The sequence below is a fragment of the Nannospalax galili genome, unplaced genomic scaffold (assembly GCF_000622305.1).
Source record: "Nannospalax galili isolate Female #2095 unplaced genomic scaffold, S.galili_v1.0 scaffold585, whole genome shotgun sequence".
Lineage (NCBI taxonomy): Eukaryota > Metazoa > Chordata > Mammalia > Rodentia > Spalacidae > Nannospalax > Nannospalax galili.
In genome coordinates this window covers 2,294,477-2,311,237 of record NW_008354016.1, presented here as the reverse complement: position 1 = coordinate 2,311,237, position 16,761 = coordinate 2,294,477, and the positions used below count along the sequence as shown (strand labels likewise).

Genomic DNA, 16,761 nt, shown 5'->3' with positions numbered 1-16,761 from the left:
AATCAATGGATCTTGATAATCCTCCAAGGGGATAGAATATGTCCTCAACTTGCAGGGTAAAGTTTGTGAAAGCAACTATGAAAAGTGAACTAAATAAGCATTCAGATTCCTCACTGTTCTCCGAGCAGCCGCCCATCCCAAGAAAGGACTTGTAGGTTGGACCCCTGAGCACATTTGTCTGAGAACACAGTTGCTCATCTGCTTGTCTCATAAGTGTGCCATTGTGCATATAGTTCCCGTATTGAATCTGATATCTTAAAAAGGCAAGTTCTATGCGTTTGTCATGTAAGTAATTCTGTTAGGTAGCTGCTGCATCTGTTTTAGAGGTGAAGAAACTGAAGCTCAGAGAAGACAAAGCATTTGCTCAGAGTCAAACTGCTGACAAATATCTGTCTGACACCCCAAACTATGCTTATTCTATATATCTTGTCACCGTCTTGAACTCCTTTAGACATGACTGTTTCCTATCCCAATCCAAAGCTATATCCTAGGCCTTTCTCTTTCACCCTCCAGATGCAGGGTGTTAAACTGCTTACTTGAAATTTCTATTGTCAGGCTGCACTCCACATAGCTCAAAATGAACTCATTTTCCTTTCTTGCCAAAATACTTTCTCTCCTGCATGACCTACATTTATATATCCAACACCTGTGTTGCAGGCCATAGCCTAGAATTTTCTTTAATTCCTTTAACATTTTAATTCCCATATCCAACTGGCTATGACTTCACAACATTTCTTACATTCTCTCCTGTCTTGTGCTTTTTTCCAGAGCTTCTTTGCATTTTCCCTCACATGGAGAAGTACAGCAGACTTCTGATCGCTCTCCTTGATTATGAGCCTATTCCTACTTAATCTTCTGCAGTATACCATAGTTTACTTTTTGGTTTCTTATGGTCTTTGGATGCATTGATTAGGTCTGAAGTGTGGACTTCCTGCTGCACTCATATGGCCTCCCTGACTATCTCTGGCTCTCTGTTCAGCTTATCACATGATATATCTTCACATATTTTAGCAGACTCAAAATCTTTATTGTATTCTGTTATCTTATGGTTTTTATATTGTTAAGCTTGGAATACTCTTTCTTTCTCATCTCAAACTCCAAGTCAGTTTTTAAAAAAATTTATTTATTATTTATCTATCATCTATCTATCTATCTATCTATCTATCTATCTCTATCCACTCATCTATCTATCTATCTATCTATCTATCTATCTATCTATGTATATATCTTTGTATCTATCTACCATCTCTCTATCATCTATATTATCAGTCATCCATTTATGTATCATGTAGGCATCTGACATCAATCTAACTTTCTATTTATCACCTCTATGACCTATGTTCTATACATCCATCCATTCATCCATCCATCCCTATCATCTATCTATCATCTATCTTCTATCATCTATTTATCTATCTATCAATCATCTATATATCTATCCATCATCTATCTATCTTTCTTCTATCATCTGTCTATCATCTATTTATCGATCATCAATCATGTATCTAGCTACGCTACCTGTCATCTATCATCTATCTATCTATCTATCTATCATCTATCATATATCTATCTATCATCTATCTATCATCTATCAGTCTGTCTAGGTCTCTCTCTGTCTAGCTATCTACCTATTTATCTATTATCTATCTATCTATCTATCTATCATCTATCTATCTATTTATTTATTTATTTATTTATTTATTTATTTATTTATTTTAAGTGTATGCGTGTAATGCCTGTATGTATATAAGTGCACCTATGTTGTGCAGTGCCTGCAGAGGACAGAAGACGGTGTTGGATTCCTTGGAACTGGAATTAAGGATGGCTGTTAGCTGCCATGTGGATACTGATATATGAATCCAGGTCTTCTGTAAGAATAGCCAGTGCTCTTAACTGCTGAGCCTTCTCTTCAGCCCCAACTCCAAATCATTTTTAAGTATAGGCATTTAGGCAACCAACTCTCCCACCCCACCCTTCCCAAATCCATGAAACAGAGACAATCTCTCAATTATTCTAGTCTCCATGTCTCTGTATTGTGATTTTCTATACTGTGCCCTTGTCTGCCATGGGCTACCCTACGATTGTTAATGTCAAGTTGAGAGGATGTGAAATCACCATGGACACAAATCTAATGGCATGTCTATGAAGAATTATCTAGATTAGGCTGAGATAGGAAAGCCCAACCTGAGTGTGGGTTGTACGAAGAAGAGAAAGTCAGCTGAGCACTAGCATTTATCGTTCTGCTTCCTGACTCTGGATATGATGTGGTTCCTCACCTCCTGGTCCTATTGCCATACCTTCCCTGACATAATGGAACATATCCATCAGAAATGCAAATAAAAATAAAGCCTTCCTTAAGTTGCTTTTGACATGTATTTTATCACAGCCCTGAGACAATATTATAAGTATTATAAGCAGTATGGTTTTACGACCTAGTTAAGAGTACATGATGTTTTATTTTTGTATTCATAATCACTAGTACTGGCTTGACATTCATTATAAATATATGTACCTATTACATGCTATTTTCTTATCTTCTCTCTTTTATGGGTTTAAATTCTTTATTTGGGTTAAATAGATTATAACCTCTATCTTGTTTTCTACTATTTTCAAATGTAGAAAGTAATGTTTCACACATGATAACTGATCAACAATTATCTATGAAATGGATGAATTGATTCAACAAAATATAAATTTAGAAGTTTATCACGGCACTCTAAGGAGATATATCTTTAGTGCTCTGTGTACATAATTTCTATATGTTACAATTAATTGCATTTAACTATATCCTATGGCATTGTCAGGAAGAATAGTAGCCCTTTATAACTTCTAGAACAATGGGTCAAGAAAATTGTATGATCAAGACAAGGTTGAGAAGGAGAGACTGATCAGGAGAGTGTTGTATGCCTTTTGGAAGTAGAATCTGAGATGAAAACAATGGAAAGTACTTTGAGGGGACCAGAGCCAACCTAAGTGGGATTGCTGACTTTTATGTGGCTATAAATTTTGTGATGGTCATTGATTTCTCTATCCATCATTGGCACTTCGTGTGTTGGATGGCTGCTTTGTTGATGTGGTTAAAGTTGTTTTACCTGCTGTCCAAATGCTGGAGAGATGCTTACAGTGCAGTAAATGGTGTTTCCAGGAGTGGGCCTACATGAAGTGTTGCTGCTGGGGGAATTCTTGATAGACCTTCTGCTCTAGAGGTTGTACAGCAAATCACTGGATAATTGTCAGTGCTGTGGCAATCCCTCCACTGGGAGACTTTCCGAGGCATATTGTTTGGCTGCACTTCAGAGCTTCTTTGCTGTGGACAGTGCCTTCTACAATCTCCTTTACAATTATTCCAGGGACTATACAATTTCTACCATTTTTTTGTGAAATCCTCTTAGTGTGGGCTTATTTGAAATAATGAAGGGTGTTGAATTATTTTAGCTTTCATAAATCAGGAGACCGGAAATTGCTGTATTTAGCTATCAACAAATATCTACCATTCACAAAGTCTTTTTCTTTTAAAAATTCATGTTGTTTGTTAGCACATGCTTTTGGTATAATAATTCTTAAAATTGCAATAACACAAAAATAGAATAATTTTCTCAGTGTACTGCCTAAAATTTTACTTAATGCCACTATTTTATTCATGTATTATCATTTAAATTTTTGATCCTCAGTTGTTTTTGGCCAAATTTTAGGGAATTTGAATGGCTACATTAAGAAAGTATTTGAAGTTTTAAAAGAAATATGTTCAAAGTTGCTGTGATAATATGTAATGCATAGGTAAATGGTCTTTAATATTTTGGAGGTTGCAGAATCCTTTGAAAATTTGATGAAGTATGGTTTGCTTTTCACTGCAAAAACAGCAAAATTCCTAACAACCACAAGCTATTTGATACTAGGGCCCCCATGGTGACTTTGTGTAGAATAGGATTTTTATATAAAAAGTGTTGGCTCCCAGGTTCCTGGAGAATTTTCATTTATTCAACACTATATATTTAAAGATTTGATAATGGTCACCAAACAATGGGTGCAATTTCCTCCTTATTGTGTGATTTCATAGAGCACATGACCCAGTTAGAAGTGCAGTTAACTTTGAGAAGTCTTAGGTACTGTGTGAGCACTTAGCAAGGTTAGCCAACTAACTCAATTGACTGTCTGGTATGAGGGTTGGACAGTGCCAATATACTGAGAAGGGGGGGGATCGTGACATTTTGTCAGATAGACCAGAGACTTAGACATTCCAGATGCATAGAAAGACTATTTCAATGTTAAGTGAGATGGAGCATTTATGGCATTGATAGAGTGTTGTGAGGATTGTGGAAGTAGAAGGAGCTGAAGATAAGAGACAAAGTGTGAAGGTTTTTAAAAACCATGATAAAAACCATATTGTCCATGGCTTACTGTATGTGCTTGTTATATGATGATTTATGATATTAAAATAGATCACTGACACGAGTTTCTGTATTAGAAAACGTACTGCCTCTCAACAATGCAGTGGAAGCAGAGAGTGATTAAAGGGAGGAAGATGGTCTAGTATGCCTTTTCAGTAACCCCATGCAGTGGTTTGAGGTACAGGGAAACGTCAGTAGGTAAAACTGGTGATTGACTGGATTCAGAAAACAAAGAGGTGGAGGAGTCAACAGACTCAGCTTTGTGTCTTGAGCATCCTGGGAGATGCCTGGAAAATATGAAATTAAGGGATCTTTGGGTAGGAGAGTAAGGTGCCGAGAAAATGAGGTAGAATACAGATTTCGACACTGAATTTGAAGTGCCTGTGAGAATTCCTTGAGATGTGTAGAAGGCCATGGGGAATATGGATCCAGAAATCAAAAGGGAGGTTATGTAACAGAAAAAAGATCAGAGATTCATCCACGGCTCTTAAATTCCTTTGTACTTTAAAACACTGAGGGAAGAACAAAAAAATCACACCCACAGAAGTTACTTAGTTTGGCAATGATTCTTGTCCTGTCTATAAGAAAGCTTCTCTCCCAGTGATTATGGTTCCCTGGCTTCAGTCAGGTTTCTGTTCCTTGTCCCATTATCAAATGGCTTCCCTGCTTTACCTTATGGGAACCAACTCCCTCTCTGGAAGCTGTCCCTAATCTACGTAAGGTACTTTCTTTTTTGCATCCCACTTACTGCCACCTGCCCTGTGGGGACCTAAAGGCCCCACCTTGCAGAAGTCTGAGAGGAAGTTACTGGGGCACTGCCTGACTTGCTTTGAAAGTCTGAAGAATACTTCCACACTGTTGAGGAGTTCATGATCAGCGAGTGACCATCCTTAAGATACACCCTCAGTGGGGGAAGAGGGAGTTCCAGGTGCCTTTATAAGCTCTGTAACACCTGCAATAAATGAGTCCCTGTTTGACTAGACTCCCTGTTACGCCTGAGTGATTCCGGTATTGGGGGTGGCGTGGCAAATGGCGAGCTTTCTTATCCCCAATCATCACTGCCAGGGGGGGTCGCTGGTATGAACCCCCTGGCAACTGGTGCCCAGTGTGGTGCTCGAAAGAAGGTGAAAAGAAGAAAAGAAAGAAAAATGGATTGGGGCCAATCGGGAAGTTCAGGATAAGCGAGCCCTGAAATATGGGTAACAAAATTAACAAGCTTGAGGACCCAGCACTTAAAGTGCTGAGAGATATGCTTAAAAGCAGGGACTGGATTTATCAGATGCCGTAGCTCAAAAGGTTTGGGCAGAGGTGATTCATTTGGCTCCCTGGCTACTTGGGGCTAATGTTTCTACTGGGGATACATGGGAATCATGGGAAGAGTTTGAGGAAAAATGCAGAAATGCAACAGAAGTGAAACCAAAAGTGGCCAAAGTAACAAGCGGCACCTCAGGCGTGCCCTGGCCAGCTTCAGAGCCTCCTGGGACCCATGTAAACAGAACCCATGGGTGCCTTTTTCAGAAGGGTGGGGTGGAGTGGCGTGCACGGGGTTGGCGGTGAAAGTCGCCCACCCCACCCCATCCGCCTTGGACTAAAGCGTGTGTGGGTGCTGGGTGGGGGACCATCCCCCAGCCGGCAACCAGCGGCAGCGCCAGGTGCATTTAAAAAAAAAAAAAACCCAACAACTGTTGGCTGTGTGCTACGATTGGCTCCAGGATGGCTTGGAAGGCCTGGTTCAGGGAAGGTGGCTTGGGGAGGGGCCTGTCCCCGACTGTTACAGCTCCTGCCAGCAGCTGCAGATGTCACACACTATGCTCCTTTTGGAAAGCTTAAGTATAGTTTTGTATCCATTGACACATTCTCACATGCCTGTTGGGCTACTGCTCATACAGGAGAGAAGTCTAAATATGCTCAGTCTCATTTTCTCCAGTGCTTTGCTTAGTTGGGATTGCCCCAAAGAATAAAAACTGCCCTGCCTGCAGCCGAAATCCTGGGGCCAAGGTAGTCCTTAGTAAAAGCCTACCATGTGGTGACAGATGTGGTGAAACCGAAAAGCAGCTCAATTCAAGGAACTCATGGCCATTGCCTTCTGACAGTATTCAGACTCATATGCTCCTTAAGGAGAGAGAAGCCCCTATTTTCTTAAAGCATCTTAGGGGGCAAGAAGGATTGCCTGGGCTTTTATCCCAAGGCAATGCAGAGGCAGACAAGGTGGCTTCTGTCCAGGTCCTGTCAGCAGGCTTGAATGAAGCTCAGGGGTTACATAACCTCACTCATGTAAATTGGCAGGGACTCCATAAGAGGTTTCCTCAAGTTCCCATCAAGGACCTAAAGAAGATTGTACATACCTGTAAGTCTTGTCAACCCTTTCTACAGGTACCACCTCTGCAACAGCCAGGGGTAAACCCCAGGGGACTGAAGCCCAATTCCTTGTGGTGACAGGACCTAAAGAAGATTATACATACCTGTAGGTTTTGTCAACCCTTTCTGCATGTACTGCCTCTGCAACAGCCAGGGGTAAACCCCAGGGGATTCAAGCCCAGTTCCTTGTTGCAGACGGATGTCACACACTATGCTCCTTTTGGAAAGCTTAAGAATATTTTCGTGTCCATCGACACATTCTCACACACCTGTTGGGCTAGCACTCATACAGGAGAGAATTCTAAATATGCTCAGTCTCATTTTCTCCAGTGCTTTGCAACCATCAAAACCTAAAAATTCAATTACAAAAACAAAAAGGGGGAATAAGCCCCCACAAACAGTTGGGTATGGCCTTATTCGCTATCAATGTTCTTAATTTTCAAAAAAATCAGTTGGAATCCCAGTTTCAAAAGCATTGGGGATGACAGGAGCAGAGACCTGAGGTACGGGTAAGATGGAAGGATCCCATTACTGGGCAATGGAAAGGACCAGATCTGCTAACTATGGGTAGAGGCTTTGGGTGTGTCTATCCTACAGGAGATCCAAACCCTATATGAGTGCCTGCAAAAAACCTTAAGTGGGTAGGCCAGTATCCAACTGACTAGCATGACGGTCCATGGACAATAGTTCATGAGACAAAATTCCTCTTTATTTATATCCATCTGAGGTAAAGGACCCAGTTCCTTGCCTTCATTGCCAGTCAGCCTCTTTGACAACTGGCTGATTGGCTAAAAGGTACATGGTCTCAGAAGTATTTCAACTTGTCCTACACCATGACTTGCTTTATTTCACTTGATACTGCTTATCTCTAAGTGTCTTTGCCAGATAATTCGGCAACAGAGGACCCTTGGAACTGCCACGGCCCACCTCCTCATGATTACGGACTCCCACAGGACCCCCTCCGGTTGCCCACGGTTGGCTAACTGAGTTAGGTAGAGACTAAGACTGTCATGGGCTGGCATTACCCAATGCGGCTGCCCTTAATCATGACAAATTTTTAGCCAAGGATGGGTAAGATGTCCCATGACAAGGACTCCTAAGACAGGACATGTACATGGCCAGGTGCATGATCCAATGACGGGCAAGGCTTGATCAGAGGTGACACAACCTAAGACAGGCAAAAATGCATAAGATTAGAGGAAGGAGATAGCCATCTCTCCTCAGGGAGCCATATATGAGGTGGGTAACTTGTGAAATAAAGTCAGTCCGGCCTTAAAAATAAAAAGGGGGAGATGTGGGGACCTAAAGGCCCCACCTTGTAGAAGTCCGAGAGGAAGTTACTGGGGCACGGCCTAACTTGCAAAAGTCTGAAGAATACTTCCGCACTGCTGAGGAGTGCATGATCAGCAAGTGACCATCCTTAGGATACACCCTTGGGGGACGGGCGGACTCCCACAGGACCCCCTCCGGTTGCCCACAGTTGGCTAACTGAGTTAGGTAGAGACTAAGACTGTCATGGGCTGGCATTACCCAATGCGGCTGCCCTTAATCATGACAAATTTTTAGCCAAGGATGGGTAAGATGTCCCATGACAAGGACTCCTAAGACAGGACATGTACATGGCCAGGTGCATGATCCAATGACGGGCAAGGCTTGATCAGAGGTGACACAACCTAAGACAGGCAAAAATGCATAAGATTAGAGGAAGGAGATAGCCATCTCTCCTCAGGGAGCCATATATGAGGTGGGTAACTTGTGAAATAAAGTCAGTCCGGCCTTAAAAATAAAAAGGGGGAGATGTGGGGACCTAAAGGCCCCACCTTGTAGAAGTCCGAGAGGAAGTTACTGGGGCACGGCCTAACTTGCAAAAGTCTGAAGAATACTTCCGCACTGCTGAGGAGTGCATGATCAGCAAGTGACCATCCTTAGGATACACCCTTGGGGGACGGGGGCAATTTCCAGGTGCCTCTATAAGCTCTGTAACACCTGCAATAAATGAGTCCCTGCTTGACTAGGCTCCTCATTGTGCCTGCCCGAGTGTTCCCGGTATTGGGGATGGTATGGGCTGGCGAACGGCATGCTTACTCATCCCCAATCATCACTGCCCGGGGATTGCTGGTACGAAACCCCTCCGCACTGCCCCATATTTTTTTATTAAATTGTTGCCCCTTTAGACTCTAATTCTTCAGAAGAGGAATCATATCTTCCATTAAATTATTTGCAAGGCTCAGAACATTCCAAGGACCCATTTGGGCCCTAACATGTCTTTTGAAACACAGAATAGAGGCGTGTAATAGCATATCAGAGTCAGGGAATTTTGTAAATATTCTGATGTATTCTCTTGACCAAGCATGACTTCTGTGTATCCTGTTCCTCCCCACAAATCTGGGAATCATTCTTAGTGGCGGTACCTAGAGCCATGGGAGTGGGCATCACTGTTCTTGAAAATTAGGTACAATAAAAGGAGAAGAAGGGAAAGGAATGGTGGAGAAAAGCCTTGGTCATGGGGAACTAGATTTGCATTCCATGAACACTAAAGTAGCAGCCAGAAAGATAAGATCATAGAAGTTCAGAGAAGCTACAAGAATGGGATTATGTTAGAAAACTAGTCTAAAATGCTAGGAATGACTCTGGGAAGAGGTTTTAGCTTTAGTAGTGATAAATTAACCAGTAAAAATACATAAAATAGGTAAACTGAAACACTTCCATGTAGGGGATCTGTAAATACTTAAGTATACTTAAATCCTCATTGGAAAAAAAAATCAGTAGGAGGGAAAGATGATAGAGGAGAGATGAGGATAATATCTATACTAAGGTCTTTTAAAAGATCCAAATATATAGTTTGAAAGCCACTTCACAGGATTAGACTTAAGTGAGAAAGGGTAAATCTCTCTGTAGTCTCAGGAACAAGAAGTGTTGATGCAGCTGAGTGCTTGATATGATGATGATATGATGATGATAAGTTACATTACTATAATACAGTATGCCTCCCCACCCAATAAAGTGAAGTAGGCCATGGGTGAGACTGAGCCCTCAGATGCTAAATTTGAAGTGTTGTGGAGATGGAACTAATAAAGAAAAAGACAGACTGAGAGATACCCAGTAAAAAGAAGCTATATTTTCAGGCTGCTTTGAGAGCGCAGATGAGGTTCTTGTTGAAGAATTGAATATTTAGGAATTATGAAGTGAGGCAGAGGTGGCATACCTTGTCTAAAATTATACATCTATAAGTGTCCTACTTAGTTATGAGAATAAAACCCAAGTTTTCCCTCTCCAGAGCACTGTAAAGCATGAGACCATTGTGGTAACAGTAGTTACCAGAATGTTGAGTCATGTAAAATATTAGGATCAACAGACATTGGGATCTCCAGCCAAAAGCAGAGGCTGGACAAAGTACACACGTAGCATCATAGAGTCACAGTGCATAGAGAGACATCATTTCTGTGGAAATGAAAGGCTTCAACCTGCATTTTGTAGAGTGTATTGGAGGAAACAGTACATTCTTATAATTCCAGATCATGTTGACTGAGAATAAATACTAACAGTCTGTACACTAAGCAGTTAGGGATAGTGATTGGACATGTACTTCAGGTAGTAAAAGAACCCTTTTAAAAATTATTATTTTATTTTATGTGTGTGAGTGTAATGCCTGCATGGAGGTAGGTGCACCTGTGTCATGTAATGCCTGCAGAGGTCAGAAGAGGGTATTGGATCCCCAACTGGAGTTATGGATGGTTGTTCACCACCACGGGGTGCTGGAAATCAAACCTGGGTCTTCTGCAAGAGCAGTCAGTGCTCTTAACTGCTGAGCCATCTCTCCAGCTCCAGTAAAAGGGACACTTTTAACAGTTCAAAATGGTGGACAACAGCAGGGGTCACAAAGGAGAGGCCTGACAAATAAAGAGAGGAACAAAGTCCAGGAAAGAGACACTTCTCATCTTCAGCTATTTGTGGCTAAGGGCCTCATTAATTCATTACTGCAGAGAGAGGTGAATATCAAAACCACATTTGGTGTTCTTGTAGTTGGTATTTGCATATATTAAGTGTGCGCTTATGAGTATTGAACGTAAGGCAACTATTTGGAATATTCCATTTCATTTTATTTTGTTATTTTAAATTTTATTTCATAGACAGTTAAATATACTTCCCCCCTTTACTTTATAAGGTTTTAGAACAAAGTCTTTCTTGGATATTGTCATGTGTAATGTTTAGATAGGATTAGATTAGCAAAGGTGGTAAAGATATTTGTTCTTAGGTTTATGAAATCATTTCTAATACCTAAAACATCAAACAAAAGCATTTACTGAGCTAGGCCCAAGGGCCAAGAAAGTCCAATCCTATAAAAATCTCTTGTAAACTGTTAAGAAATAGACTGCAATGTTACAAAAAGTGGATACAAGGCATCAACTCCCACTGCACAGTTGAAAATGGATAAAGGGCTAGTGAATGTAAGGAATGTCTGATTTTGCTAATTAATAATAATAAAAAAGTCCACTAAGTGTCATGTGATGGTGGAATTTGCCAAACAAACACCAGTTCATTGTGCTGAGAGAATGTGCATAGCTGAGTGGAACTACGGATTGACTGAACCGCAGGCTGGGACATCCGAAGTATTGGTTGTCCATCAAGTTAAAAGGGTTAGAAAACTTTAATCAGAAAAGCCAATCATTTACGATGACTGTTTTTCTTCTTTTTTAAATTGAATTTTTGTGTATTTCATGCAGAACATCTCAATCAATCTTAATCATCTTTATACCCTCTTCCCCCCGGCACCTCCCATATCCCCCCTGCAGGAATTCATACATTCTGTCATTTGTCTTAAGGTCTATTGTGTCACGTGAGTGTCCCCAGATGTTCCTCAGTGCAAGCTCATCTACTGAGGTCTAGTTAGACTATGTAGAGTCCCTCGCTGTAGGAATATCAGTTCTTCCTCACCCAGCAGTAATCAGTTCCACTATTTCTTCAACTAAGACTGGGGTCTGCTGTCCATTTCCACAGTTCTATGCTGGGTTTTTGTCTGCTTGAGTTTGCATGGGTCTTATGCATGCTGACACCGTTGCTGTAGGTTCATATGAGAAGAGTGCCAGGAATTTGTAGGCCTCTATTTGCATATGGTCATGCACCTCCTCCCTGGTTTACAATCTTTCCACCTCTTCTTCCCCAATGGTCCCTGAGCCCTGGGTAGGTGAAGTTTAATATAGGAGTCCTGTCCAAGGACCAGCATTCTGCAGATTCTTAATTTCTACACTTTGGCCATTTGTGATCTTTTGTGTTCCTGGCTGTCTGTCACATGAGGGAGTTACATAAATGAGAAGTGACATATTCGTTAGTGTCCTAATTGTTCTATGTTCCATGAATCTTAGGTGTAAAAGTTGCAATACATGTGCCACTTAGGCTTGAGCAATTTCCAGACAATGTCTGTTTGTGACCAGTTGTGCTATTCTGTAACAGACTCCGTCTGGCGCAAAAGAAGCTTCTTTGATGAATGGTGGCTGGGATATTTGTCTGTATATATAAGGATACCTATTTTGTACATAGTAAGAAATTATATTAGTCTAGGGATGTGACAGTCCTGGGGTTTTCTCTAAGATCTATGACCTCTGTGGCTATGTGTAGTTGGCTGTGGTTAAAGTGCCACACATGAGTTTCCTCCCATTGAGTGGGCTTTTTAGTCCAATTAGTAGCTGTTGATTGCCCCCCCAAGATAAAAGTGCCACTACTGCACCAGTAATTAATGTGGTTATTTGGTCTTGAAGGTGATGTTGGACCGTTGATTGATGTTCTCCCTTAGCACCTTGCATAGTGCTCTCCAAATCTATGAGCGCTAGCCTTCAGGGGAAGTGGCTTCCAGGTGCTTCAAATCCCATGTCAGAAGTATGTTCTGTCTTCAGCAATAGGGTCTTACCTTCAAGTTCTGGAGGCAATCAAGGACTGTGGCAATAGGTTGTGTAACTTTGGTAGTGTCTTGGACTACCTGGAACAACTCAAAGGAAGGTTTCTCCTGTCTGGCACTGTTTCCTGCTACATAGCCTTCAGCTATACACTGGAGATAGTGCATGTGTAACTTGCCATTAGGGTATTTGACTAATATGATTCCCTCTAGTTTTTTTACATTAGCTAGGCATTATTTATCTCTCCTCTTTCTCTCCCTGTGTAACCCTTCATCCATGCCTTCCCCATTTAAAGTGTCCCCATTTTTCCCATTTCTCCCTTGATAATGCCAGTCTCTTATGGTCCCACCTCTCTCGAGCTCCTTCTTTCTCTTTATCCCCAAAGTTCCTTTTATAACCCTCCTGCCCCCTCCCATTTAAATGCCCCCATTTTGTGCATTTCTTCCTGTCTTTTACTGTTTTTCTCTCTCAGGTGATTTCTTTCCCTTTACCTCCCTGATTCCTTTCCATTATTCTGGTTCCTACCGTTATATCAGGATACACACTCACATATGAGGATTTGGTGCTAGGATCCACATATGAGAGAGAGCATACATCGTTTGATTTTCTGAGTCTGTGTTACTTAGTATAAAAAGTTTCTAGTTCATTTAATTTACCTGCAAATTTCATGATTTCATCTTTCTTTACCTCTGAATAGAACTCCATTGTATAAATGAACCACATTTTCATTATCCACTCATCAGTGGACACTTAGGTTGTTTCCATCTCTTAGCTATTGTGAAGAGTAGCAGTGAACATGGTTGTACAAGTATCTCTGTAATAGGATGAGTCCTTTGGGTGTATGCCAAGGAATAGTATAGTTGGGTCAAAGGATAGGTTCATTTTTAGTTTTTAAAAGAGTTCTCCACACTGCTTTCCATAGGGGCTGTACAAGTTTGCAACCACACCAGCATGGATGAGCGTTCCCCTTTTTCCACATCCTCTCCAGCGTTTGGTGTCATTTGTTCTCTTGATCTTAGCTAGTCTGACTGGGGTAAGATGAAATCTTAAATTGGGTTTAATTTGCATTTCCCTAATTACTAATGATGTTGAACACCTTTTAAAATATTTTTTAGCCATCTTTATTTCTTCTTTCGAGAACTCTGTTCAGTTTTTGGCTCATCTTTAATTGGGTCACTTGTTTTCTTGATTCTTTATGTTTTGAGTTCTTTATATATTCTGGATGTTAAGCCTTTGTCAGATATTTCACCAGTGAAGAATTTTTCCCAGTCCTTGGGTTTTCTCTTCACTTCCTTGGATGTTTCTTTTGCTGTTACAGAAGCTTTTTGTTTAATTAAGTCCCATTTGTTGATTCTTGACCTTAATTCCCGAACAACTGATGTCTGATTTAGAAAGTCCTTTCCTACACCTGTATCTTGTAGGGTACTGCCCATGTTTTCTTCTAGCAGCATCAGAGTTTCGAGTTTCTTTGACCCACTTGCAGTTAACTTTTGTGCAAGGTGAAAGATAAGGGTCTAATTTCATTCTTCTACAGGTCGAGATCCAATATTGCCAGCACCCTTTCCTGAGGATGTCTTTCCTCTAGTGAATGTTTTTTGGCCCCTTTGTCAAATGTCAGGTGACTGAAATTGCATGTACTCATGTTTGGGTCTTCAATTACATTCCATTGATCTACAGGTTTAGTTTTGTGCCCGTACCATGCTGTTTTTGTGACTCTGGCTCTGTAATATAGTTTGAGATCTGGCATAGTAATCCCTCAGCCTGGCCTTTGTGCTCAGGGTGGCTTTGGCTACCCAGGGTCTCTTGTACTTCCATACGAATTTTGGAAATTTTCTAATTCTGTGAAGAACATCATGGGGATTTTCACTGGAATTCCATTGAACCTATAAATGGCTTGTGGTAGGATGGTCATTAGAAGAATATTAATTCTTCTAATCCATTAGCTTGGGCGGTCCTTCCATATTCTGGTATCTTCCTCAATCTCTTTCTTTACAGATTTAAAAATTTCATGGTAGAGTTCTTTAATGTCTTTGGTAAGATTTATTCTGAGATTTTTTTGAGGCTATTGTGAATGGAGGGTTTCCTTGTACTCTTTCTCCAATTGCTTGTCATTGGTATCTAGAAAGACTACTAATTTTTGTAGATTAATTTTATAACCTGCCAGTTTACTTGAAGAGTTAATTGTTTCTAGGAGTTTTTTGGTGGAATTTTTGGCATCTCTTAGGTATAATATATCTGCAAAAAGGGATAATTTGACCTCTTCTTTTCCAGTTATTTCTCCTTTATTTTCTTTTTTGTTGTATTGCTCTAGCAAGAATTTTAAGCACTATAATAAAAAGGAGTGGACATAATAGACATCCTTGTCCTGTTCCTGATTTTAATAGGAATGCTTCCATTTTATCTCCATTTATAATGATATTGACTGTGGGTTTGTTGTATATAACCTTAATTATGTTGAGATATGTTCCCTCTGGTCCAATTCCCTCTAGCACCTTTAACATAAATGCATGTTGAAATTTGTCAGAGGACTTTTCTGCATTTATTGAGATGAGCACGTGATTTTAGTCCTTGATTCCATTTATATGAGTTATGACATTTATTGACTTATGTATATTGAAACATCACTGTGTCTCTGGAATAAAGCCAATTTGAACATGGTGGAAGATCTTTTTGATGTGCATCTGTATATGGTTTGCATTTTGTTGAGAGTTTTTGCATCTATGTTCATTATGGTTATTGATCTGTTATTTTCATTTTGTTTGTATCTTTATGTGGTTTTGGTATTAAGAGTGATGCTGGTTTCATAGACGGAATTTGGGAGTTCTCCCTCTGCTTCTATCTTTTTGAATCATTTAAGTACTATTTGATATAGATCTTCTTTAAATGTCTGGCAGAATTCTGCTGTGAATCCATCTGGGTCTGGGGTCTTTTGTTTTGTATTACTGTTTCAATTTCCTTATATGTTATGGATCTGTTTAAGCTGTTGATATCTTCTTGGTTTAGCTTTGCTGATTCCCATGATTTTAGATATACATCCATTTCTTTTAGTTTCAAATTTAATAACATACAGGTTTTTAAAATATTCTCTTCTAATGCTATAGATCTTTTTGTTGTCTGTTGTGATGTTCCCCTCTCATTGATGATTTTGTTTATTTGGAGTTGCTCTTTCTTTCTTTTACTTGGACTAAGGGTCTGTCTATCTTGTTTACCTTTTCAAAGGACCAACTTTTGTATTCATCGATTCTTCATATTGTTTTCTTTGTTTCTATTTCATTAATTCCTGCTCTGATTTTTGTTATTGCTTCTTGTCTTCTGGGTTTGGGTTTCATTTTTTCTTATCTTTCTAGAGTCTTGAGTTGCAATTTTAAGTCATTTATTTGTGTTCTTTCTGACTTTTTAATGTAGGTACTTAGAGCTACAAACTTCCTTCTTAGGACTGGTTTTAAAGTATCCCAGAGGTTTTGTTGTGTTTTATTGTCCTTTTCTTTAATTCCAGAAATTCTTTTATTTCTTTTTTAATTTTTCCTTTGACCCACTCATCATTCGGGAGTGTGTTGTTTAATCTCCATGATTTAGTATGATTACTAAGGCTTCTTCTGGTGTCGATTTTAAGCTTTATTGCATTGTGGTTAGATAGAACACACAGAATTTCTATTTTTCTGTATTTGCTGAGGTTTGTTTTGTATTTTGGAGAAAGTTCCATGGGGAATAGAGAGCACTTTCTTTGGTGCTTGGGTGGAATATTTGGTAGATGTCTGTTAAATCCATTTGATGTCTGGCATTGTTTAATTCAGATGGCTCTCTGCGTATTCTTTGTCTGGTTGACCTGTCTAATGGAGACAGTAGGGTATTGAGTAAGTTGGGATTCATCTGTGTCTTAAAGCCCTGTAGTATGATGACTCCCTTATATTACAATATTTTTAAAAATTATTTATTTAATAACCACATACTTAGAAGAAGCATTTCATTACCACAGCGTTGACATACTCAATAACATTTTCCTGAGCTAAGATGCATCTCTTTCACAATTGGCCATAAATTTTTAGGTTTACATTTGAATTATTACAGTTATACAATATTGTACTCAGTATAAACCCTAAAAGACATAAAATTAAATAGATCGG

At 39.9% G+C, this 16,761-nt stretch overlaps 1 protein-coding gene across 1 annotated transcript in view; it reads left to right on the top strand.

Moving 5' to 3' along the window:
• Iqcm (IQ motif containing M) overlaps positions 1 to 16,761 on the top strand; it is a 309,407-nt gene that overhangs the window by 45,493 nt on the left and 247,153 nt on the right. The window lies entirely within an intron of this gene.